We start from the raw sequence: 26,658 nt of genomic DNA, 5'->3' as shown, positions 1-26,658 counted from the left end.
ACAGAATTCCTACTTTTTAAAAAAATGGATTATGTTTGACTTGTAAAAATAAAATAAAATACAAATAACATCACCCATATGCTCAATGTAATGAGCATATAACTTTAAGTTTGAAAACTTCTATGTTTGGGTTTATAATGTGATTACAATGGATTGTAAAAGTGAATAAGGGAAACTTTTGCCAAGTTAGGATGTCTATTTACCACCTACTGGAATCTATGACAGTCTGGAGTAAGACAATAATCAACCAGGAGGAAATGACTACTGTTGACTCATGAATCCATGCACTCTTCACTAATTACAGTGCCTCAGTTTCTCTATTTTATAAAAATGAAGCTGTCACTTGCTCGCCTCTCTGTAGTGTTTGGAAAGTCCAGGGAGATAATAGACTTTCAGTGCTCCGAAAATACAGAATACCTTATAAATGCTAAATAATAGTAACAATAATAATGGGGAGTCTTTAATAACAGGGGTCCTTTAATAATACTCAAGTATAATAACATCACTAACCAGTAGGAACAAGACAGAGTGCATCTCTGTCCTCTTAATCATTGGTTTGTCTCATGGGAAATTGGTGGGGGATAGGTGCCTCCTGCAGGTTGGGTTTTTTTGTTTAAACTGAGTCACTGTGTCGCCCAGCCTGGAGTGCAGTGGTGTGATCTCAGCTCACTGCAACCTCCGCCTCCTGAGCTCAAGTGATCCTACTGCCTCAGCCTCCCAAGTAGCTGGGATTACAGGCATCCACCACCACGCCCGGCTGATTTTTTCTATTTTTAGTAGAGACAGGGTTTCTCCATGTTGGCCAGGCTGGTCTCGAACTCCTGAGATCAAGTGATCCGTCTGCCTCAGCCTCCCAAAGTGCTGGGATTACAGGCGTGAGCCACCATGCCCCGCCACAGGTTGGTTTCAATGGATTTAATGCAGAGCCCCTCAGTGAGGCTTGCAGTGGACTCTCCAACGAGTAGGGTAGCTTTTAGGAAGACACGGCCGTGCAATTGGGAGAGGACAGAACAGAGACATCACAGCGCAACTCTATCTTCAGGGAGTATGATTTTAAAATCCAGTTCCTAGCAGGATGGGGAAAGAAGGTATGTTTGGGACCCAAGCAAGTTGTGGGCATGTGGATCTGGCCATTGGGCCGGTGTGGCTACCCAGTCCTGCCACAAGATGGCGACAGTCCAGCTGGAAAAGCCTGCCGGGGTCCCTCGGTTTCCAGCTAGGGAAGGACTGCCCCCGCTGACACAAAGAAGAAATCTTCCAAACGGAAAAGGAGCATGCGGTTGCCCTCCCGGCGGGAATCGGAAGAGGCGGTGACAAAGGCTGCCCGGAGAAGAAGTGGGCAGCTTCCTTCTCAATAACGTGGGGTTCAGCTTCACGGGCCGGAATCTTTGCTGGGATTTTGTGCAAAAGCACCCGAGAAATTCCAGGTTTGACCCCACCCTCTGACCAGAGGCCGGCCAGATGCTTCCCCGGGGCAGCGACATTCCCAGGATTCCGGCAGGGGGAGTGGGAGCTTCCCGGGGCGGGGCGCGGCCTGATTGAGCCCAGCAGTGCGCTGTCCCCTCCCGCCCTCTCTGGCTGGCGCCCTGGCTGGGCAGGGCGAACCCCTCCAGCCCCACCCCTGGGGCCCTGTAGCCTTTGGGGTTCAGGACCATGGACCTGAGCAACGGAGACCTCCGCGCTCCGAGGCCCCGAGTCCCGGCGGCGGCCACAAAGGCGCTCCCTCCTCTCTTGCCACACAGTTTGCCTGGGGAAAGGTGTAGAGGTTGTTTGTAGCTTGGAGGCTGGAGTTCTCTTTGGCTTCTTTTTGTTTCGTTTTGAATGTAAGGAACCACCACACCCGCGTTTGTTTCAGGCTGGTGCAAACCTGCTTTGGAACAAAGTGTTAGGAAACACAGATTCCCATCTGGAAGTTCCAAATGCAGTTTATGAGACGCTATCGGGCTGCAGCGCTGGGCCCCGGCCAGTCTGGCCTCCATTGTCCAGCTCTTGGCCGGACTGTGGCAGCCCTGGGCAGATCCCTGCTTCTCTAGCCCGGGTCTTGGCCAGCTCTGGGGATACGAGAGGAAAGCCCAGAACAGTGGGGTCACTGGCCCCAGCTTGGCCTTAGAAGGCAGCTTATCTGCCCCTCCCTTCTGAGCTGTGGGGTAAGAGTAATAGCAGCAAAGACCAGCCAGGCGTGGTGGCTCATGCTTGTAATCCCAGCACTTGGGAGGCTGAGGCGGGTGGATCACCTGAGGTCGGGAGTTCAAGACCAGCCTGACCAACATGGAGACACCCCGTCTCTACTAAAAATGCAAAAATTAGCTGGGGTGGTGGCGTGCACTTGTAATCCTAGCTACCTGGTAGGCTGAGGCAGGAGAATTGCTTGAACAGGGAGTTGGAGGTTGCAGTAAGCCAAGGCAGTGCCATTGTATTCCAGCCTGGGCGACAGAGTGAGACTCCATCTCAAATAAATAAAAAGTAGCAAAGACCATGGATTAAACATGCCAGATATGATTACCTTAAGCCTCGTGTCATTACTATCTCCCTTTTATAGATGAAGCAATCAAGCCTTCAAATGTTCAGTAATTAGCCCAACGCCATACAACTCTTAAAATAGTGGGGCTGAATCCAGATCTGCTTTTCTCCAAAGCACTAAGCTGTGCTTGGTACCTCCTTATGTAGTTCCTACAACCCCAGTGTAAAAAATTGGGTCATATAAAGAAATATTGGCTGCTGTGGGGTGCTTCAACACCAACATGGGCAACCAAGAGTATTTTGGACTCTTCTTGCTTTTAAATTTGAGCGGGAGAACTGGGCTAGTCTAGTCTGCCTTCTTTCCTTCCTTCAACAAATGTTTATGAGTATGTGCTGTATACCAAGGGCTTATCTAGAAATTGAGAAATCCTAGGAAGCAAGATGGACCACACTTACTAAGCTATGTGAACTGAGCAAATGACCAAATGCGCTATTGACTTTCACACCAACTTGCCTTTTGTAGGTGGCTTTGGGATGGTGCATCTAGGACTCTGCAAACCACATTTTTCATCTGCCGCTAGTCCCTGTAAAGCTCTGACAGGGTGCTAGATAGAGACTCAAGACAGGAGAGTAAGAGGATACTCTTCTTTCGGTTGCCTTGCTATCCCTGTCTGCTTCACCCTAGCATCAGCAGTAGGTTCTGGCCTCCAGTTTTCTTCAGCACTCCCAGTCCAGTGTCATCACGCCCCCTCAAATGTTTCAGCACCGGAGGGCAGCTGCCCCTCCTCTCCAGTCTGAGCCCATGCTCTGGGGTCCCCTCCCCCGATCTCCCAGGTTTTCATAGCCTAACCTCTTCTGCTTGTTTCCCAGCCCTGGTGTGGTAGCTGCTTTCTACAGGGACTATCTCTGTGTTACCCCAATGTTCACTTTTGTCCAGCCCTTCAATACCTATAACCAGTGGTATGCTTGTAAATATTTAACAACCAGTTCTCTAGAAAAAGAAAAACCACAAAGAAACCAATTTGTAATGTGTGCCAATTTCCATAATATAAATCATTCACCATAGATAATTTTAAATTATCAACATGGCATCCCTTAATTTTTTTTTTTTTTTTTTTTTTTTTAGTGACGGGGTTTCACCATGTTGATCAGGCTGGTCATGAACTCCTGACCTCAGGTGATCCACCCACCTCAGCCTCCCAAAGTGTTCGGATTACAGGCATGAACCACCATGTCCGGCTGGCATCCCTGAATTTTACAAGCTGGTGTGAGGAGATCCAGGATACAAATGCTGGTAATCAATATACCCTATATTAAAAAGTCTCTGTTGAAGTACCTAGTTTCATTTCTGTTTTCAGGACTGGTCCCTGACTAATAACACCTAAGCTTCTGAGCATCTATTGTTTGGCTCTGAAATGGAATTGCTACTATTTCTTCTGATAGAGTTGTTGGGATAATAGGAAACAATATACATAAAACACTCTGAAAATTACTTTGAAAAATTTGAGACTATAACATGGTTTCTAGACATTTCCACTGAAGAATGTGAAGTCAGGATGATGAAAGTAGGCAAAGCATTGTAATGATGGCTCACAGAGGTGTTCCAGATGCTTTTAGAACCCAGGGTGACCTCTGAGCATGGGTGGAGGCTGATGACTCAGAATCAGAGAAGCAGTCATATCAGTGACTGGGTTATGATGTCACAAGGCATGTGTATAGACACTTTGTTCTTCAAGGATTCTGGGACTGAATATTGTGCAAACCAAGAGAGCACATAAACCCAAAGGGCAAACAATTTATGTAATTCAACTAATACCACAGATGTGGGGCAGAGTTGAACTTTTATACAGTCTACTACTTAGCTGTACAGAGGACATAAAATTGTATTTTTCCATAACTGGCTAAACTTTTCCCTCAAGATCTCAACCCACTGAGCACCCTGAGAAGGAAACAATCTTTAAACTGGCAAAATAGGATCTCCATTTCTGCCATTTAAGTAACCTCTTTTGAATGACTTAGAGTTTGTGTCAATGCTCAGTCTTCCCATTTCCTCTCTCTGCTCCTTTCCAAGATAATGTTCTAGGGTATGTGGGAGTGTAGATGATCTTATGGCACACGGAGGAGGCCTCAGATCCACGTATTCTCTGCCTTCTCCCTCCTCTCTTGCCTGATCATCTAGTCTTTTGTCTCTTCATGGCATACATACCGGAGTCTCAGACACGTCCCTCTGATTTAAAAGCAAAATAGAACAAAACAATACTACCTACTGAGGCTTCTTAATCCTAACGCCAGATTCTGGCTATTTGGTCAGGCCTCAACCCCTTCATATCATCCAAATAGGACACTTGGAAACTTTCAGGTACATAGGATGTAGGGACCCAGGTATGCTGATCTGCTGCTTCTGCATTTTTGAGACTACTTGTCACTGCCCCTCACTGTTGGGTGTAGTGACGATAAAGGCTAGGCTCCTCCTAAAGGCCTGTGGACTCCCCAGGCCATGCCTGGGAATGGAGCCACCACATCCAGTTAACTTGGGCTCCCTGATGCCCAGCTGGGTATCTCTCCAGACCCCTCTCCTTGAGGTTCAGCAAAGGAAGGCGGAGCTAGAACCCTGGCAGTGGCATGTAACCAACTCTTCCTCTGGATCTACCCATGTTTCTCCTTTCTCACACTTCTACTTCTTCAGAATGAACAACCCTCACCATAGCCTCCTTCCTCCTGGGGGCACCAAGCTTCGTGGCTAAATGGCTAAGAAGAATCCTCTTTATGCTGTGGAAGAAACTTTGGTCTGAGTTGATATGGGAGCCTCAGTAAAACTAGTCAATATGAGTTACTGAGGATAAAAATACATTGGGTTAGTACTCTCAAAATATTGCCCCCCTTTATACATATACATGTATATAGATATATATGTCTGTATATACACACACACATATACACATATATTCAATATATATTGAATACTATAGTCAATAATATGATTGTTACATTCAAATATATATATATATATATATATATATATATATATATATATATAGTTGCCTTCTTTGGCTTCAACTATACATATAAACAGTTGCCTTCTTCAACTATATATACGTTTGTTATGTTATATTCAATTATATATATTGACTCTATGGTTGCTCTCAACTATATATATATATATATATATAGTTGAATGTAACAATCAACAAAGATAGAATATAGTAATAGTTCTGGTCAAGAAAATTTATTTTTATAGGTAAAAAAAATCCTTGGGTTCCTCTGCTTACTGAAGTTATGCATGCTTATGATAAAGCAAGTGAACAAAACAATCTATAATATATTTCTAGATGTCCAACGAAGGGAGGAGAGCTCCTCTGTTCTCCTGGTTTGGCCAAGGGCAACTGCTCATAAAACATCCTAGTTTAAAAAAAGATTCTTCCTTTATAAGGTGGCAGGGTCTTTTCAGGACCTAGCTGGGTGTTGTCCTTTCTAAGCCACTGGGAATTTCTTCTTTTCCTTTTGAGAGTCAGAAAGAATATTTTCTCTTGAGTTTGGAGACTGTAAACTAGAACAGAAGAATGAGGCCTGGGAACCAGGTTAGAAGGTGGAATGGATATGAGGAGTAGAAGTCACAGATGGAAAGTGCAATAGAAAAATTGTTTCTGGGGCCAATCTAGATGGAATTTCCAACTGGGCTTCTGCTATACCTTCCTTTATGAGTACACATGCACTCTCGTTTGCTTGGGTATGTTCTACAGCAGGCGTCCCCAAACTACGGTCTGCAGGCCGCATGCGGCCCCCTGAGGCCATTTATCCGGCCCCCTGCCACACTTCAGGAAGGGGCACCTCTTTCATTGGTGGTCAGTGAGAGGAGCGCAGTATGTGGCGGCCCTCCAACGGTCTGAGGGACAGTGAACTGGCCCCCTGTGTAAAAAGTTTGGGGATGCCGGCCGGGCGCGGTGGCTCAAGCCTGTGATCCCAGCACTTTGGGAGGCCAAGGCGGGTGGATCACAAGGTCAAGAGATCGAGACCATCCTGGTCAATATGGTGAAACCCCATCTCTACTAAAAAATCCAAAAAAATCAGCTGGGCATGGTGGCGCGTGCCTGTAATCCCAGCTACACAGGAGATTGAGGCAGGAGAATTGCCTGAACCCGGGAGACAGAGGTTGCGATGAGCCGAGATCGCGCCATTGCACTCCAGCCTGGGTAACAAGCGAAACTCCGTCTCAAAAAAAAAAAAAAAAAAAAAAGTTTGGGGACGCCTGTTCTACAGCATTTGATGATGTTTGTTGGCATGGTGGGGGATACAAGCATGGTGGTGTCCCTTCTCAGTTACAAAGTACTGGAAGTAGGATGGACTGCTGAGCCCTAAGAGAATACAAGTACTTTGCCAAGCACCATATGCTTTGTCTTCCATTCTCCTATATTATCTTCTGAACAGTCCCATGTGGTGGGAAATCCTATTTAATAAATGAGGAAATGAAAGCCCATGGCAGTTGAAATGACACAAAGTAGAACTGGGATGACACTCAGGTCTCCTAATCCTCAGCCCAGGTCTCTTTTCTGTATGCCAGGTTGCCCTACAATGCCAATGCAGAAGAGCCAATTGACTTTCCTTCAATCTCTTCCCAAGGCTGGGTTCCATTTGAGAGCTAAGGTTTGACAACATGTTTTGCTGTGCTGAAAAGTGATGGAAATAGCATAGAAATCACAGTGAGCAAATAACCAAGTTGGCCTTTTTGAGTTGTTCCCCACCCAGCAAGGCAAAGTATTGGTCATAGAGGAACATGAACAGGCGAACAAGAGAGTACATGCTTCATTTGGTGGGTTAGAGGATGGTGAGTGCAAGGGTTGAAGAAGAGGGAAGATAAAGAACACAATAGCCAATGATTGAAGACTAGATTCCTGGGCTATCAGTGTCAATGGACAACAAGAAGGTGAAACCCAAGCAGCTCTCAGTGTATAAGTAGGTGACTTTGCAGTGCCAGACACCCCAGTCTGCATTCCCAACTCAGAGAGGAAAAACTGTTCCTCCACTCTCTTATGTTCAGTTTTGGGGGGCCTGCAAATTAAACAGACAAAAGACAGATTGGCAAGAAAAGACAGATTTTGATTATATATGAACGGGAGTTCACAAAGAAATGTGACTCAAAGGGGCAGTTAGCATCTGAGGTTTAAATATAGCTTAATAGGTAAAGGAGAGCAGGTAAAAGAGTGCTTATGGGAAAGCAAATGACTTTTAGGAACACTAAATTGATGCTTAGCAGAATAAATGGGAGACATAATAGGTTTATGACGATGACTGTTGGTGTGGTGCCCACTTCTCATTGTCTGACTTCTCATTGTCTCTGATGATAAAAGTCATTCTTCCCTGGTTGATTTATGACAAATGAGGTCTTTTCAAAAGTCCTGCTTTTAGGCAGTTAAGGGATTTCAGGAACTCAGCTGCTTTCAGCTCAAAATATTTTTATGCCACAGTGGCTTATTCTGAACCCCTTCACTACCTTCTACCCCCTATTGAGCTCACAGTCTATTTCCTCCAAGGAGGAAATTTGTGCTTTTTTATAATATATGTACTATTTGTAATAAAAGCCTTGATAAACTTTTTTAATAGCCAAAGGAATGAATCAGTAATTAACAGAGAATTATTTCAATTTCCTCTCAAGTCACTCCTACCTCAAATTCTTATTGGGGAAGTAGGAAGGAATATATTAAAAATTTTTACAAAAATCTAGTAGTAGGCAGGGCGTGGTGACTCTCACCTATAATCCCAGCATTTTGGGAGGCCAAGGCAGGAGGACTGCTTGAGCCCAGAAGGTCAAGAGCAGCCTGGGCAACATTAGTGAGATCCTGTCTTTGAAAAAAAATTAAAAATTAGCTGGGCATGGCAGTACATGCCTGTAGTTCCAGCTAATCCCAAGGCTGAGGTAGGAGGATTGCTTGAGCCTGGGAGTTTGAGGCTGCAGTGAGCTATGATTGTGCCACTGCATTCCAGCCTGGGTGACAGAGCAAGACCTTGTCTCAAAAAAAAATCTAGTAGTACACTTACTTTTAAGTTCTTCCCTGGGGCTAATTATGAAGTTAATAAGGGCGTAGGGATAGGCTGGGGTGGAGTGGAGTACATAGTTCAGCAACTGAGATTTCTGTTTCCATAGAGCTGTAGTTCCCGGCTAGCAACATCAACTATCAACATCACCTGGGGGCTTGTTAAAAATGCAAATTATCAAGCTCCACCCTAAGCCTAGTAAATAAGAATAAGAAACTTGGGATGGAGCTAATCATTCTGTTTTTGTTTGTTTTTGAGACAGACTCTTGCTCTGTCACCCAGGCTGGAATGCAGTGCCATGATCTGGGCTCATGCAACTTCTGTTTCCCAGGCTCAAGCCATCCTCTCACCTCAGTAGCCCCCCTTCCTCCAGCTTCCCTGACCAACCCAGGGAGCTGGAATTACGTGGGTGTATCAACACGCCTAGCTAATTTTTGTATTTTTTTGTAGAGACAGGGTCTTGCCAAGTTGCCAGACCGGTCTCAAACTCCTGGGCTCAAGTGATCCACCCACGTTGGCCTCCCAACGTGGTGGGATTACAGATTCTGTTTTAACAAGCCCTCCTGGTCATTCTGATGGTCCCTCATATGGTTTAGTCTGGGCTGCACATTATCATCACTTGGTTATATTTTAAAATTCCTCATGTCTAGGCCCTACCCTAGACGGTCAACATCAGAAATTCTAAGCCTGAAGCCAAGGTGTCTGCATTTTTACAGTCCCCCAGGTGGTTCCAATGTGCAGCCAAGGCCGAGAACCACTGCCACAGAGATTGCTGATGACTCTGGGGGATGGCTCCAAAAAGTGATAGTATTGTCAGGCGTTTGAACCAGAGCATCTCCATCTTGCATAGGAGCTGGGTAAAATAAGCCTGTAACCTATCTGAGGGCATTCCCAGGTGGTTAAGGCATTCTAAGTCACAGAACGACAGACTGGCATAAGATACAGGTCATAAAGACCTTGCTGATAAAACAGGTTGCAGTAAAGCGGCTGGCTAAAACCCACCAAAACCAAAATGGCCACGAGAGTGACCTCTGGTCCTCCTCACTGCTACACTCCCACCAGCGCCATGACCGTTTACAAATACCATGGCAATGTCAGGAAATTACCCTATATGGTCTAAAAAGTGGAGGCATGAATAATCCACCCCTTGTTTAGTGTATCATCAAGAAATAACCATAAAAACGGGCAACCAGCAGCCCTCAGGGCTGCTTTGTCTATGGAGTAGCCATTCTTTCGATCTTTTACTTTCCTAATAAACTTGCTTTCACCTCACTCTATGGACTCATCCTCAGTTCTTTCTTGTGGGAGATCCCAAAACCCTCTATTGGGTACTGGATCAGGACCCCTTTCCTGTAATAGTATGAGTGCCTGCTTTACTTATTAATTTGTTCCACAAATAGTGAACATATACTCTGCTACTCCCTATCCGTCTTACAATATAATGATGATTAAGAACCAGTCATTTTCTTCAAGAGAGACATTGAAGGCCGGGCGCGGTGGCTCAAGCCTGTAATCCCAGCACTTTGGGAGGCTGAAGCGGGTGGATCACGAGGTCGAGAGATCGAGACCATCCTGGTCAACATGGTGAAACCCCGTCTCTACTAAAAATACAAAAAACTAGCTGGGCGTGGTGGCGCGTGCCTGTAATCCCAGCTACTTAGGAGGCTGAGGCAGGAGAATTGCCTGAGCCCAGGAGGCGGAGGTTGCGGTGAGCCGAGATCACGCCATTGCACTCCAGCCTGGGTAACAAGAGCGAAACTCCGTCTCAAAAAAAAAAAAAAAAAAAAAAAAAGAGAGACATTGAAACACATATTTCAGTACTGCGGTGGGAGCTCCAGAGGGTAGCTTAAGGGAAGAAGCAGGTATAATCTCATCTACTTCTACCTGCATTCTTTGCAAAAAACGACCTACCCTTCTCAATTTTATGTGAAAAAGACAGGCAAGTATAGCTTCAAAAGAAGTTCTGTTACAAAGCCCAACCAGATTGTCACTCCTCATCTCCTTCATTAGAGAAATTCTGATGCCCCCAGTGCAATGCTAGTGTGTAAAGTTCTATGATGTGGGTGTATAGAAAGTGCCAGGAGCATAAGAGAGAGCATCTAACTGTATGCTAGAACTATGATAGCCAGGGCAATTTTAATGTGAGCTCTTAGCCCTCAGGATGAAAAGGAGGTTTCTACTGGGATGGATCTATCATACAAAATGCACTCAACACATATTTGTTGAATGAATGGATAAACAGATGAAGGAATGAGTGGATGAATGGATGAATGAATGATGGGATGCTGCTCCGGACAAAGGAAACAGTATATCTAAAGCACCCAAGTGTAAAGGGCATGCTGTGTTTAGGCAGCTGTCATCAGTCTACATGGCCAGAGTTCAGGGTTATGTAGATAAGGCAAGAATCAAATCATAAAGAGCCTTCTAAGCTGTGATAGTAGGTATGTTACTCTTCACAAAAATTTTTTTCCATTTTTTTTTGTTTGTTTTTTGTTTTTTGAGATGGAGTCTTGCTCTGTTACCCAGGCTGGAGTGCAGTGCTGCGATCCTGGCTCACTGCAACCTCTGCCTCCCAGTTTCAAGCAATTCTCCTGCCTCAGCCTCCCAAGTAACTGGGATTACAGGTGTACACCACTACGCCAGGCTAATTTTTGTATTTTTAGTGGAGACAGGGTTTCACCATGTTGGCCTGGCTAGTCTCGAACTCCTGACCTCAGGTGATCCATCTGCCCCGGCCTCCCAAAGTACTAGGATTATAAGTATGAGCTATATGCCCAGCCCTTCACAAATTTTTAATGCCCCTCTCTGTGGGAATATTATGTATCCCTACCCTGTTGAACTCAGATGTGGCCATGTGACTTGTTTGGCTCATAAAATGTGAGTGGAATTAATGTGTACCACTCCTAGACAGACACTGTGAGAACCACCCAGTGGTTGCCATACTCTCTTTTCCCTGTTTCTGCAATTGTGGAGACATGTGAAGAAATGGCACCTCCATCAGCCTGGCCCCTGAGTGACTATAAGACCATTTGCTGACTCATGATGGACATGTGGCGTGAACAAGAAATAAACCCTGTTGCAAAGCCATTGTGGTTTTCTTTTTGGCATTGCATCATATCTAGCTGATACAAACTGATAAACTGTGTGAAGGAACCATTGAAAAACAACTCCACAACTCCGGTAGAACTGGAGGATAGATCGGATGTCTGATTTGTCTGTTTACATAATAAATGTCTTTGGGCCTGTACTAAGCAAAAGCGTTAAAGAAGATAGAAAGATATGTAAAGCTAAGTTCCTGCATTTAAAGGCGTTTACATTCTAGTGTGCCTATCCAAAACCTGAATAAAAAGGGTAAGAAGTAGGTTAACATTTATTGAACATGTATGAAGTACCAGACACTATATTAGCTGCATGCACAGTGTTTGATGGTATGTGATTTTCAATAATGGCATGTGTTTTACATTATTTTTAATTATCTTGGCAGTTCAATGACTTGCTGAGATTCAAACCCAGTGTTTTTCCCTTCATCATGTACCATAAAGAACTAAATAATAGTTAATTTCCTACTAAGACCAAGATTCTGAACTAGAAAGTAGAGTCTATGACTTGACTTGGCTAACAATGGGAGTTGGTGGAAGAAAAAGGTGAGATAATTGGATTGAGAGAGAGAGAGAGAGAGAGAGACAGCAAAGAAAGGTCTAGATTGTATAATTGTGCTTGCTCATTCATTTAATTATTCATCCAACAAGTATGCTTTGAATTCGTGGTTGTGTTCAATATATTTTAAGAGATTTGGAAAATATAGGAGCAGGAGAAGACAGAATTTATACCCAAGGAGAGTTATATCTAGCTGGGAAGTTAAGGTGAACATACAGGAAACAGACAGGTAATAGTCCAAAATAGCCTATATCCAAATGTTAAGCTCACTGGCAGGTGGTACAATGGAGACAATACTGGTATAAGGTCAGAAGACTCAGCATTGTTGGTGGGAATGTAAAATGGTGCAGCTGTTGTGAAAAACAGTATGTGGATCCTCAAAAAATTAAAAATAAATTGCCATACGATCTTGCAACTGCACTTCTGGGTGTACACCCAGAAGAATTACAATTAAAAGCAAGGTCTCAAAGAGATAGCTGCATACCTACATCCATAGCAGCATTACTCATAACAACCAAAAGATGGAAGCAAACCAAGTGTCCATCAGTGGATAAATGGATAAACAAAATGTGATAGTTGCATACAATGGAATATTATCTAGTCTCAAAAAGGAAGAAAATTCTGACATGTGCTACAACATGAATGAATCTTGAGGACATTATGCTAAGTGAAATAAGCCAGACATGAAATAATAAATACTGTAGTATTCCGCTTATATGAGGTACCTACAGTAGTCAAATTCATAGAGACAGAAAGTAGAATAGTGGTTACCTGGGGCTGAGGGAGGGAGAAATGGGGGATTGTTGTTTAGTACAGAGTTTCAGTTTTGCAAGATGAAGAGTTCTGAAGATTGGCTGTACACCAAAGTGAATGCACTTAACCCTACCAAACTACACACTTAAATTTCTTAATTAGGATAGTAAATTTTATGTTATGTGTATTTTCACACAAATAAATTAGGCAACAATGGTCAAGGTGGCAGGTATAAGAATCGTATTAGAGATCGAAGGCATTGATCAAGAAATGAAGAAAAGAAATTGAGAGCAAACTGACTGAAATGTAATTCATTAACCATATCATTTGTAATTTAGATATTTTACACTCACAGAACATTTTTGCCAGCCTCTAGATTTGCCTAGAATGACAAGAATAGAATCATTAATATTGTCAAGTGCTATATACTGAATGTTTATGTCCCCCCCCCCCCAAATTTACATGTTAAAATCCTAACCCTCAATGTGATGGTATTTGGAGGTGGAGCTTTTGAGGGGTGAATAGATCACAAGAGTGTAATCCTTATGAATGGGATTAGTGGCCTTATAAAAGAAGCCCCAGAGAGCTCCCTTGCCCCTTGCAGCATGTGAAAACACCATGAGAATGTGCTGTCTATGAACCAGGAAGTGGGCCTTAACTAGATACTGAATCTGCTGGGCATCTTGATCTCAGATTTTCAAGCCTCTAGAAGACAGAGAAATAAATTTGTGTTTTTCATAAGCCACACAAGCTGTGGTATCATGTTATGGTAGCCTGAACAGACTGCTATAAGACATCAAGGCTAAAGAAGAAAGCCTTTAGAAACAGCTAAAACAAGCAATATGACATGCCATATAATAAGAAAAGACCTGGCTGGGTGTGGTGGCTCTTGCTGGCTCACACCGGTAATCCCAGCACTTTGGGAGACCAAGGTGGGCAGATCACTTGAGGTCAGGAGTTTAAGATCAGTCTAGCCAACATGAGGAAACCCTGTTTCTATTAAAAATACAAAAATAAGCTGGGCATGGTGGTGCACACCTGTAGTCCCAGCTACTTGGGAGGCTGGGGTGGGAGGATCACTTGAGCCCAGGAGGTAGAGGTTGCAGTGAGCTTTGATCATGCCATTACACTCCAGCCTGGGCAACAGAGTGAGACCCTTTCTAAAAAAAAAAAAAAAAGAAAAATAAGAAAAAACTTGCTTAATTGTGGTGAAGGGCCAGAAGATCACTGACCTCAGAGAAAAAAATGGACTCTAAAATATACAGCTAGGAAATATATCCCAGGATAAGAAAAAATGTCAAGAATATTCACCTTGGGAAGGGAGAAGGAATTACCTATCTCTAGGATACTTTCCCAGGACCTACCTATTCCTCTGTATCAGCAGTCCCCAACCTTTTTGGTACCAGAAACTGGTATCATGGAAGACAGTTTTTCCACAGACCGGCAGACGTGGGATTGTTTCAGGATAAAACTGTTCCATTTCAGATCATCAGGCATTAGATTCTCATAAGGAATGCACAACCTAGATCCCTCACATACACACTTCACACTAGGGTTTGTGCTCCTATGAGAATCTAATGCCGCTGCTGATCTGATAGGCGGGAGAGCTCAGGCATTAATGCTTGCTGGCCACTCACCTCCTGTAATGCAGCCCAGTTCCTAATGGCACTGGTCCATGACCTGGGAGTTGGGGACCCCTGCTCTGTATGATTTTTGAACAACTCATGAATGAGCCATAAAACTCAGTTGAGCTAAAACATAATCAATAACAATAACCACAATAAAAAGGTCTGTAAACTTGAGAATCAGAAGAGAAAAATGATGAAAATATAAGGAATCCTAACAAGTATATGACTCAGGTCATTCCCTTCATGAAGAAACCAGAATATTGCATGTCCAAGTGAACATTTGTCTTTTTTAAAGAAGTCAACCTGATCTTCTTGGAGGCATTTGCTACTGACTCCAAAGAGTCTATCCTTGTGTCCAACATTTTTAGGAACCCTTATACTGAAAGTTTCTTCAAATGCTGTGGCATTTGCTTTTGACTACTTTCAATGTTGGCAAGCCTTCATCCCTTGGGGATCAGCTTGCATTTTAGTAACTGTACGGCATCAGCTTACCAAGTTGAGCTACTTGACCCAGAAGGCCCTTCCCTATATGGTGCCAGGTTATAGTTGATTATGAGAGAAATTTGCAGGCAGGACTTGGAATGTGGAATTGAACCAGCAGCATAATGTTCTGAAGATTAGTGAAGGGTGCTAGCTGTCACTGCCGACTGCATGCATTATTGTTGGCCCAGGGGTTCTCCCTGTGGGCATGGGGCAGCAGTGGGGCTTAAAGGAGATACTACTGCATTCCGTTTCAGCTTCCCTGACTCCATGGCCAGAGTCCAGACACAGGGGCAGCTCTGTGGCAAAGCTGTTTCTGTAGGTCATGCACATTGTCAAGGATGGAGGCTGTGAGAAACCCACATGGGGTCCAGTTTGTCCTCATATTCCCCAACTTCATGTTAGATTTTCATGCTGACTGTTGACCTTACTGGTATAAAGAAACCTCAGAGCCATACTAGATGCAGAGGCAATGAGCATTATTACCAGATTCCATAATTGTGTAAAATCTAATCTATATATAAAGCCTTCATTCTGGGTCACTTAAGATGGCTCTGATTTTCTGACTGAACATTGCTTTGGGAGTTCGAGACCAGCCTGGTCAACATGGCAAAACCCCGTCTCTACTAAAAATACAAAAAATTAGCCAGTCGTGGTAGTGCATGCCTATAATCCCAGCTACTTGGGAGGCTGAGGCAGGAGAATCGCTTGAACCCTGGAGGCAGAGGTCGTGGTGAGCCGAGATTATGCCATTGCACTCTAGCCTAGGCAACAAGAGCAAAACTCCATCTCAAAAAAAGCATTTGGAATCAAGTCTGAAAAATAAGGTAGTTGAGTAAATACTGTTTGGGGCGGAAAAACTCAGGGTCACAATAAACAACAAATCTATTTCTCATATAGTTCATGAATGAGATCTGAAGTCCATTTCCAAAGAAGAGTTACAGAAGTATTTTGAATGAGGACTATTTGGAATGAAAATATTTATTTGGACATACTTTACAATGTTTACTTACAGGTTCTCTATTTTATTTATTTTTATTTATTTTTTGAGACAGAATCTTGCTCTGTCACCCAGTCTGGAGTACAGTATCTCGATCTTGGCTCACTGCTACCTCTTCCTGGGTTCAAGTGATTCTCCTGCCTCAACCTCCAGAGCAGTTGGGATTACAGGAACCTGCCACCATGCCTGGATAATTTTTGTACTTTTGGTAGAGACAGGTTTCACCATGTTGGCCAGGCTAGTCTCAAACTCCTCACCTCAGGTGTCCACCTGCCTTGGCCTCCAAAGTTCTGGGATTACAGGTGTGAGCCACCATGCCCGGCCTAATTTATTTGTTAATAGTCACTCTCCCCTATATGCTGGTTTACAGAAGTATGATGTGACCCACAGGAAATGACAGCATGCAGTGAAATTGAATGTAATCAAGTAACAGACTATGTAGTATCAGCTCAGAATATTATAGAATGTTAGGCAGAAATGGGGAGTCTGGATGAGTCACTGCTTCAGAAAGCAGGTGAAATGTGATTGAAACAAGGGATTTTATTTTTTGAGACAGAGTCTTGCTCTGTTTCCCAGTCTGGAGTGCAGTGGTGCAATCAAGACTCACTGCAGCCTTGGACTCCCAGGCTCAAGCCATCCTCCCACTTTAGCTTCCTGAGTAGCTGGGAATACTCAGCTACTAAAGTACACTTGTTTTACTTTTTTGAAGAGAAGGGATCTCCCTATGTTTCCCAGGCTGGTCTTGAACTCCTGGGCTCCAGTGATCCTCCCTGATTGGCCTCCAAAAGTGTTGGGATTACAGGCATGAGCTACCCCGCCCAGCCAAGAATGGAATTTGAGAGAGATGATCAGCATAAAACAAAGTACAGAGATGATGTATAGCAAAGAGATAAAGCAACTGACCATCTCAAGTGAACGTATATTTGGGGAATAAAATTCATCAACCACTTCCTCTCACTGACTGAATCAAAATCAAACTTTTGCCTAAAATATGATCTTCTCCATATCTGCACCTTGCTTATTCCTTATTCTCACCCTCTCCCATCTCTAAACCTGCCTTTCATGCATGTTAAAGAACCTGAAGAGCACCAGCATCATCTATTAAGTCAACAAACATTAATCCCTACTATGTGTCAGGCACTGTGCCGAAATGGAAGAGTATGGCCCTGCCTTCATTTATCTTAAGATTTAATGGGGATGACATAAGTCAACAGGCAATTATAATGCAGCATGGTTCGGTGACAGGGTTAAGGTGTGAAGACCAAGGAAGACTTCCACAGAAAGAGACTTTAAGCTCAGACCTGAATGATGAATAAGAGTTAACCACGTTAAACAGGGAGGAGGGAGGTCAGAAGAATAACAGTGATAGGGATGGGGGGAACAGCATGTGCACAGGCCTGGAGGGGAACTGCATACTGTGATCAGATGCTGAGAATGGAGAGAGCTGAGGCTAGAGAGCGGGCAGAAGCAGCTCACGCAGGGCCTTGCAAACCATATGACGGAGGCTAGGCTAGGCTTTAATGCAAGGTAAATGGAGATATTGGAAACAGGGAAAGAGTAGGTCCAATTTTTGTTCTTGATATCACTCTGGATATAGAAGTGGGTTGGGCTTGGTCGGGAAAATGAGGGCAACACTAGAAGCAGATGACCAATTATGAGCTGGGGCAAAAGAATGGAACTTAACTAGCCTAGAGGCAGTGGCAATGGAGGGAAGCTGATGTTTTCAGGAGATATTTAGGAGATCGAATGTACAGGACTGGGAACTTTGTTGGTTGGTGGATGGTGGATGTTAAGGAGAGAGAGGGAAGCGTTGGGGATGGTGGCCAGACGTTTTGTTGAATCGTTGGGTGGTACCATTCCCTGTGATAGAGAACACAGGAGGAGGAGGAGGCTTGAGAGGAGGGAGATGATAATGACTCTGGTTTTGGACTTAGTGAGTCTGAGGCATGTGTGGAACACACAAGTAGTAGGCAGGGAGATCTGGGACTCAGGAGACTGATGATGGCTGGGCTCATCGACAGAGAGGTGATAAACACAATGGCTGACAGTGGGGGTGTTAAAATGAGAAAGAAAAGGGAGCAGAAACAGCACTTGAGAAACAGCACACTTAGGGGAGAAGCAGGATACAGTACAGAAGTCTATGAAGGTGTGATTGCAGCTGTAGGAAACTCAGGAGGGTTGAGTCATCCAACTAAAGAGAAGAAAGTAGGCAAGAAGGAAGGTGTACCCACTAGGAGCCAACCCTTCCAAGAAGCTGAGAAAAATAAAGATGGTATCAATTAGGACTGCTTGGTTGCAGGTAACAGAAACTAACTTGGGTAAGCTTAAGGAAAAAGAAAGAATAGATTATAAACGTACAGGAATATCTCATGGACCCAAAAGCAAGGATGGCAAACAAGAACTTAAGGCTCTTAGCAGCCTCGAAGCTTTTCTCTGCCTATCTGCTGTATTCTCTTCTTTCTGCAGACATCCTTCCTCGGCTCATGAGGCTACATAGGATCCAGAAAATGGGACCAATGGTTCTGGGGTATGGCTTCTCGAGCTAAAAGACTTGCTCAGATTAAAGTAGAATCGCAATTCCAGAGCAAGGGTAGGAAAGAGGAAGGAAAGAAAAGAGGAAGGGAAAAAGAGATGGAGGGAAGAAAAGTGAGGAGGAAATTGGGGAGGAGGAAGGTAGAGAGAGAGAGAGAGAGAAAAAAAGGGGAAGACAAGAGAGCTAGAGAGAGAAAGTGATTTCCCTGGAATAAATTCAGGTGACCATCCCTGATCTAATCACCTATGGCCAGAGGAGATCTCAAGTATAAGCTGGACCACTAGGAGTTGATCCTGATTGAGAAAGAGGGCTGTGAAAGGAGATATTAATAAATAAGCAAATACTTTAACTTAAGGTTTCTATTACAAGAACTAAAAAATATCCCTGAGATTTTGAGGCTAGAAGTGTACATGCCAACCTTGGCAAGGGCAGTTTGTTTGTTTCTTTCTTTTTTTTTTTTTTTGAGACTGAGTCTCACTCTGTGGCCCAGTCTGGAGTGCAGTGGTGTAATCTCGGCTCACTGTAATCTCTGCTTCCTGGGTTCAAGCAACTGTCATGCCTCAGCCTCCCGAGTAGATGGGACTACAGGCATGTGCCACCACATCCAGCTAATTTTTGTATTTTTAGTAGAGACAAGGTTTCACCATATTGTCCAGGCTGGTCTCGAACTCCTGGCCTCAAGTGATCCACCTGCTTTGGCCTCCTGAAGTGTTGGAATTACAGATGTGAACCACAGCACCCAGTCGGCAAGAGAAGTCTCTATGGAATGGTATCAACTAAAGTTGGTTTGCAGTGGGCTGAGGATTAGACAGAGGAGAAAGGAAGGCAGTACATAGAGATGACTCTATCAAGTGTGCCATGAAGGGCATAGGAGAGAGCGGGTATTGAAGGTTTCATTTGTTGGGTTTTTTTCTTTTCTGAGCTCCTAAGAATTAAACATATTTCTATGCTGATGGAAGAGTATGAAGAACGGGCATATTAATCATTTTGGCATCTTGATAAACATGCAGAATCCCAGGCCCTACCCAGATTTGGGTTCAGCTGTTGGAGCGTCGAGTCCACACACACAATTAGTGGGATCCTGTGCAAAACAAAAACGCAGGCCTCCTGTTCTATTTTCCTTTATAGGAAAAATGCCTTTGTCTTTATTCTGTGGTCTCTTTCTCCCTGTGTCATTGTGGTTTTTATTTGTTATTAAATGTGTCGCTCTCTCAGGAATGGGGATACTTGCTAGGGGAGTGCAGGTCTCATAGGGTGTCCAGGGCCTCGCACTTGGAAAAATTTCTCAACATAATTATCAGGAAAATGCAGATTAAAGTAACAATGAGATATTACTACTCACCCACCAGAATGGCTAAAATTAGAAAGAGTAACCATACCAAGTGTTGGCAAGCATGGGTTGGGTGTGTAAATTGGTTCAATCACTTTGGAAATTTGGACAGTAACTACTAAACCTACCTTATGATTCAACAATTTAACTCTATATAATTGCACATGCTTATCAAAAGAGATGTATAAGAATATTCATAGAACTTTATTCACAATAGCCCCAAACTGGAAACTGTCAAATGTTCATCAATAGGGAATGGATGAATATAACATGGAATATGCATACAGTACTCTGAACCTAAAAATGTATAAATCACTCACATAATATCATTCATGGATGTTACTCACAGATACTATGCAGAGCAAAAGAAGCCAGATGTAAAAAATATTATACTGTATGACTTCATTTATATGAGGTTTAAGAACAACAAAACTAATAGATAATATAAATTAGAATAGTATGTACCCTTGGTCAGGTGCAGTAGTTCATGCTGGTATTCCCAGCACTTTGGGAGGCTGAAGCAGGTAGATCAGTTAAGGGGTTCGATACCAGCCTGGGCAATATGGTGAAAACTTGTCTCTACTAAAAATACAAAAAAATTGGCCAGGCATGGTGGTGCATGCCTATAGTCCCAGCTACTTAGGAGGCTGAGATGAGAAGATTATCTGAGCTCAGGAAGCTGAGGCAGTCAACCATGATTGCACCACTGTACTCCCGCCTAGGCAATGAGAGTGAGACCTCTGTCTCAAAAAAAAAAAAAAAAAAAAAAAAGAACTGAATGTACCTTTGGAAGGGTATATTGGAAAGAAGCACAAAGGAATCTTCTGAAGTTTTGGGAATGTTCAATATATTGGTTTGGTAGGTGGTTATAGCTATATACCTGAGTAAAACTTCTTCAAGCTGAACACTTTTGTGCACTTTACTATATGTAAGTTATACCTAAAAAATAAAAATAAAGAAATTACTCCACTGCTTCAATGCATTAGAGGTGCTATAACCCTTGAAGGAAATGATTTAAAGATTCCAATGTAGGTTGAATGAGATGACCTCTTTACTGATAGATCTTAGTGGTTATCAATGATGGAAGCATCACAGGGTATGTCTAGGTCCTATAGACTCCGAGGCTGGGTGGCCTATAAAACTGCTCCAACCCACTTCCTATGGCAGCCTACATCCTGTCCCTTCTTTCCAGTAGAAGATGGGATAGGAGAAGGGCCTTTCCTGAATGCAAAGGTTGCCCACAAGTGGTCAGAATACTCTCCCTTCATTTCCTTTCTTCTCAGACTTGTGCAGTGGAGGAGCATCTAAAGAGGTGTGGGCTCTTGGGATGCTGAAGGTGAGCACGTTAGAATCTGAGGTCTGGGGACCTCTTTCATGGAAGATGAGGACTGCTGATCATTTCCAGACATCTTAAGCTCCAGCTTGAAGCCATGGGCTAGATGGCTACGGAACCATGCGGATCTGAACAGTGTGATGTCAAGATCCAAATAAACAAACACCAAATTTGTACAGAGTGAAGGTGCTACTGAGAGATAAAGTTCCCTTTCATTGTATGTTTCCTCCATTTCCTTTTAAAGCATGGGAGCAATGATTATAGGAACTGGCATCTGGAAAGAGGAAAGAGAGTGGCTGAGGGACTCTGCTATTTCCTTTCCTGCACAACTGAAACCTTGATGTTTTCTGTGACCTGGAGATGACCATGCCCATCTTTGAACTAAAAACTCTAAATCCTACATCCTCAGAGGAAAGTGCAGAATTGGAAAAATTATGGCATGTGGCTCTTCCATGCAGGGGGCTTCAGGTAAGGAGTGAGGCTGCTTACTGCTGGGTACGATTTTGTAAGTATTGGTAGTGCCCTCCACGAAGAGATAGAGTGTCACAGTCTCAGGCCCTGGTTTCTTGCCTGGACTGGACTTTTCTTCTGAATATTTAAGATTGAGTAAGATAAAAAATTGTCGGCCGGGCGCGGTGGCTCAAGCCTGTAATCCCAGCACTTTGGGAGGCCGAGGCGGGTGGATCACAAGGTCAAGAGATCGAGACCATCTTGGTCAACATGGTGAAACCCCGTCTCTACTAAAAATACAAAAAAAATAGCTGGGCATGGTGGTGCGTGCCTGTAATCCCAGCTACTCAGGAGGCTGAGGCAGGAGAATTGCCTGAACCCAGGAGGCGGAGGTTGCGGTGACCCGAGATCGCGCCATTGCACTCCAGCCTGGGTAACAAGAGCGAAACTCCGTCTCAAAAAAAAAAAAAAAAAAAAAAAAAGATAAAAAATTGTCACCAGGTTTAGTCTCCTCACTCCTTGTTTGTGGGGAGTTGGTTCTAGTCAGTCAAGAATTCTGGGTAAAGAACATGAATGTTTCCTTTGAGAAGCAGTATTAGCCTCATGTTTGCTTCCAGCATGTGTTTTGGGTCTTTTCCCAGAGGTTTCAATGAGGAATCGTGTGTCTCAGAGGTGAAAATAAAAAACAAAAATAAAAAACATTTGAGTTCTGCAAAACCACAGTGGATTGGAAACTATGTAGTTAGCCTTTTTGCTATAAATACGATTTTCTAAAAATTCAAGTGCTTTTGTTTTTTCTCTTATCAAAAAAAATGTGGTTCTATATACACATTACAAGCTGAGGGGCCAGGTGGGGATGTGCAGAACAAGATGTTTCTCATTCCATTTGTTTCAAGCAATAACTCAGAGGCTCTGGAGAAAATAAACCATACATAAATAGTAGAAAACAGACTGCATCTTGTTACTATGGCAATGCCCTACTTATATTATATTAAGCTGATTCATGTCTTTTCTCACCTCACTGTTAATAAATTACAGTGGCTGATGAGAATTAAGCTGGCTGGAAGAGTTGGCATGGACAAGTTTCATATTACTTTGTCATCCAATTCTGGGTATTCCCTCATCTTTTTTTCAAGGGGGAAGCTACCTATTCTCAAACAATGCATTTTTAAAAGATATTTTTATCGTCTTTTTTTCACTAAAAACTATACAGACAGGAGTTTCAGCAACAGGACATCAGTTGCTTCCTGGCTGCTCCCTCAGTCTTAGGACTCTTGTAGAAAGAGAAAAGGCACAGGAGCAATAGAGCTTGGAAAGTTCCTTTGTTTCTTTTCCTGATCCCTTATTCTCTTCGTTCCAATGTGTTTAGGGGCTTTAAACAATCCCCCTACTCTTTTCAGTTGCTTTAATTCATATATATCACCACCTACTCTCTCTCTCTCTCTCTCTCACACACACACACACACACACACACACACACTTAAAAGACAAACAAGAAACTGGGTTAAAAGACAACAGGCAGCTGGGAGCAGTGGCTCATGCCTGTAATCCCAGCACTTTGGGAGGCTGAGGTGGGCAGATCCTAAGGTCAGAAGTTTGAGACCAGCCTGGCCAACATGGTGAAACCCAGTCTCTACTAAAAATACAAAAAGAAATTAGCCAAGCATGGTGGTGCACAACTGTAATCCCAGCTACTTGGGAGGCTGAGGCAGGAGAATTGCTTGAACTCAGGTGGCAGAGGTTGTAGTGAGCTGAGATTGCGCTGCTGCACTCCAGACTGGGTGACAGAATGAGACTCCATCTTGCGAAAAAAAAAAGACAACAGGCCTTGTGTGGTGACTCACACCTGTAATCCTAGCACTTTGGGGGACTGATGTGGGTGGATGCTTGAGCTGAAGAGTTAGAGACCACACTGGGCAACATGAAACACTGTCTCTACTAAAAAGACAAAAATTAGCCAGGCATGATGGTGTGTACCTGTAGTCCCAGCTATACTTAGGAGGTTGAAGTTAGAGGATCACCTGACCCAGGGAGATGGAGGTTGCAGTGAGCCAAGAAAGACTGTGCCACTGCACTCCAGCCTGGGAGACAGAGTGAGACCTTGTCTCAAAAAAAAAAAAAAAAAAAAAAAAAAATCTATCTATCTATCTATCTACACACACACACACACACACACACACACACACACAACAAACAAAGAAAACTATTGGTGACAGATACAGCAATTAATGGATGAATTTTGTTAATAAACTAAAAACCAAAAACCAAAAAGCACACAGACTTCTTACAAATCAAACAAAAAACTAAACCATACAAACTAACCAATGGACAACCCACTATAAAGTAAACAGAGAATGTGTAATGTCAGCTCATTGCAAAAGTGAGACCAATGGTCAACAAATATCTGAAAATATGCTCAATTTCAACAGCTATTAGAGAAATTAAAATAGCAAAGAGATACAAATTTTCCTCATACTAGACAAAGAAGCATTAAATAGCTATATGATTTGGAGCTGAATAAGATAGGGAAAAAACAGGCCCTTTATACACTGTTTGCAGTAGTATAGTTTGGCCTAACTTTCACAGAAGTAAATGTGGCTTTACTTATCAAAATGTTAAATGCATATACTTGTTAACCCAGCAGTTCCACTTGAATGAGTTTATTTATGAATATACTCACATAAGTGATTAAAGATGTTTTCACAATGACATTCATTGTAACATTAACTGTAATAGAAAAAAAAATCCTAGACAGAATGTAAATGCCTATCAATAGATGACTGGTTAATAAAACTGATTTATACAAAGAACAACTACCCAGCTGTTTAAAAAGGAATTTGCAACTACAGAAAGATATTAAGAATATAACAAGTAGGCCTGGTGCAGTGGCTCAGGCCTGTAAGCCTAGCACTTTAGGAGGCCGAGGCACGTGGGCCACTTGAGGTCAGGAGTTTGAAACCAGCCTGGCAAACATGGTGAAACCCCATCTTTACTAAAAATACAAAAAATTATCAGGGCATGGTAGCACACAACTGTAATCCCAGCTACTCAGAAGGCTGAGGCATGAGAATCTCTTGAACCTGGGAGGCAGAGGTTGCAGTAAGCTGAGATCGCACCATTGCACTCCAGCCTGGGTGACAGAGTGAGACTCTGTCTCAACAACAACAACAAAAGTTTCCGAACCATATGCAGAACATAAGGCCATTTGTGTTAAAATATATTTTATAATATATATGGCATTATATGCACAGAAAATTTCTTGAAAGAACCACATAAATAATTATTGTTCCTTCCATGGAGTGGGAAGAGACCATGAGAAGGCAGGGAATGGAGGGAATGGGTTGGGAGACTCAAATTAATTGAGAAAATTTAAGTTTCATTTTCTTTTTACACTGTTTTAACTTTGTTAAACATGAAGATATATTTACCTTTATGATCAAGAGCTTTTGAACAGTGCATATACACACTGTGTATGTATGCATACATATATATTTGTATGTCATTTATTTGTTACCATGAAGGGTGAGAAGATATATAAGACAGTTCTGCTCACAGTCTAACTAGGAAGATGTAAATGTGTAGAAAGTTAACAAAAAGAATTACAATATCTACTGACCATCACTCGGTAGATACTGATCAGATCCCAATAATTGATATCCACAGCAGTATTCTGAGAGGTAAGAAGAGGAAAGTCACTATGACTTCAATAAATACAGAAGACAAAGGCCTGAACATCTGGTAGCATCTGGTCCCAGATACCCTCAAGATTTCACAAAGAGGAGTGCTTGTTGCTGGTAAGAATCAAACTGAGTTAGCCTTGCAGATGACCAGTCACCCTCTACAAGTTGTCTCTTTGGCTGCAAATGGCTCAAGACCATGCTGAAAGTTATATCTGTTCTGCTTTTGGAAGCTGCCTGCTTGCTGGCTATAAAAAGCGTTGATGGCCTGTTTCTGTTAGGAAATGTCCAAGGCCCTTATAGTACAGAGAGAAACTGCTTCATCATTAGTACTGACTTTGTACATAAATAAAAAACCTAAACTCCCTGTATGGTATTAATCCCTACTAGGTGTCTGAAACTGCATTATCAGGAAGTTCCTTTGGTTACTTTGCCCTCTTGGAGAAGCTAAGAGTTATAGTTAAAAGCACAGAGTTAGATTGACTGGATGTAAATTCTAGATACATCACCCACTATCTGTGTTTCCCTAGGAAAATAACCTAATCTCTCTGTGCTGTGGTTTCTACTTCTTTAAGGTGGGGATAATTATAGCATCAACAACCTCATGGGCTGTTTGAGGAACAAATGACTGAATAATCTACAAAATGAGAAGGACAGCTATTGGACACATAATTCACATAATTATCATTCACAATATTACTTATTCTTACCAGAGAGAAGATCCTAAAAGCTTCGAGAGAGAAAAAACAGTTACACAAAACATTGGGAATAAGAAAATAATGACAGTGACATAGCAACAGTAACACTGGAAGCCAGGAAAAAAAGGAACAATGCCCACAAAATTAACTTCTACTTACAATGACACACCCTGGCAAATCAAGCATGAGGACGTAATAAAGATATTTATGTAAAGTCTCAAATTTTTTTCTTACCAAGTGCCCTTTCTCAAGAAGCTACTGGTATATGTGCTCCATCAAAAAGAGGGACTAAACCAAGAAAGAAAACATAAAACCGGGAAATAGCACTTCCAGCACAGAAAAGTAGCAAGGGGATTTTTAGGATGAGAGCTATGCTGCAGGCTAGAAAAGCAACAGAGTTGCTTTAAAGGATATGCAGGAGAAATGTAGAAAGGGGAGGTTATTCAACAGGTTTGACTTTGTCGGAAATTATCCTGAAGCACTGAACAAAGTTCCTGGGAAATATTGGAAGACTTAGCAATAGGTTCAGTAAAAACTAAACAAATGAAAAAGTGAGGCAATGAATAAGTACAAGAAAATCAAAGTATCTTACAGGAAAGAAAATATAATTATAGTAACCACTCAGTTCA

General features: G+C 42.7%; 2 long non-coding RNA genes across 4 annotated transcripts in view; one reads left to right on the top strand and one right to left on the bottom strand.

Annotated features, from left to right (window-relative positions):
• LOC141581051 (uncharacterized) overlaps nt 1-26,658 on the bottom strand; it is a 285,372-nt gene that overhangs the window by 85,440 nt on the left and 173,274 nt on the right. The gene's annotated exons all lie outside the window — the stretch shown is intronic.
• LOC141584749 (uncharacterized) lies at nt 1,263-25,553 on the top strand. Of its 3 annotated transcripts, XR_012517954.1 has the most exons (4): nt 1,263-1,427; nt 3,587-3,754; nt 21,155-21,672; nt 25,318-25,553. It is a non-coding gene; the product is annotated as an uncharacterized LOC141584749 (long non-coding RNA). The 3 variants fall into 3 exon arrangements; XR_012517955.1 differs by lacking the exon at nt 21,155-21,672; XR_012517953.1 differs by lacking the exon at nt 25,318-25,553 and having other exon boundaries at nt 21,155-22,208.

This window comes from Saimiri boliviensis, chromosome 1 (genome assembly GCF_048565385.1).
Source record: "Saimiri boliviensis isolate mSaiBol1 chromosome 1, mSaiBol1.pri, whole genome shotgun sequence".
Classification (NCBI taxonomy): Eukaryota; Metazoa; Chordata; class Mammalia; order Primates; family Cebidae; genus Saimiri; species Saimiri boliviensis.
Note: the sequence above shows the minus strand (reverse complement) of the source record. Positions and strands in the feature narration are given on the sequence as shown.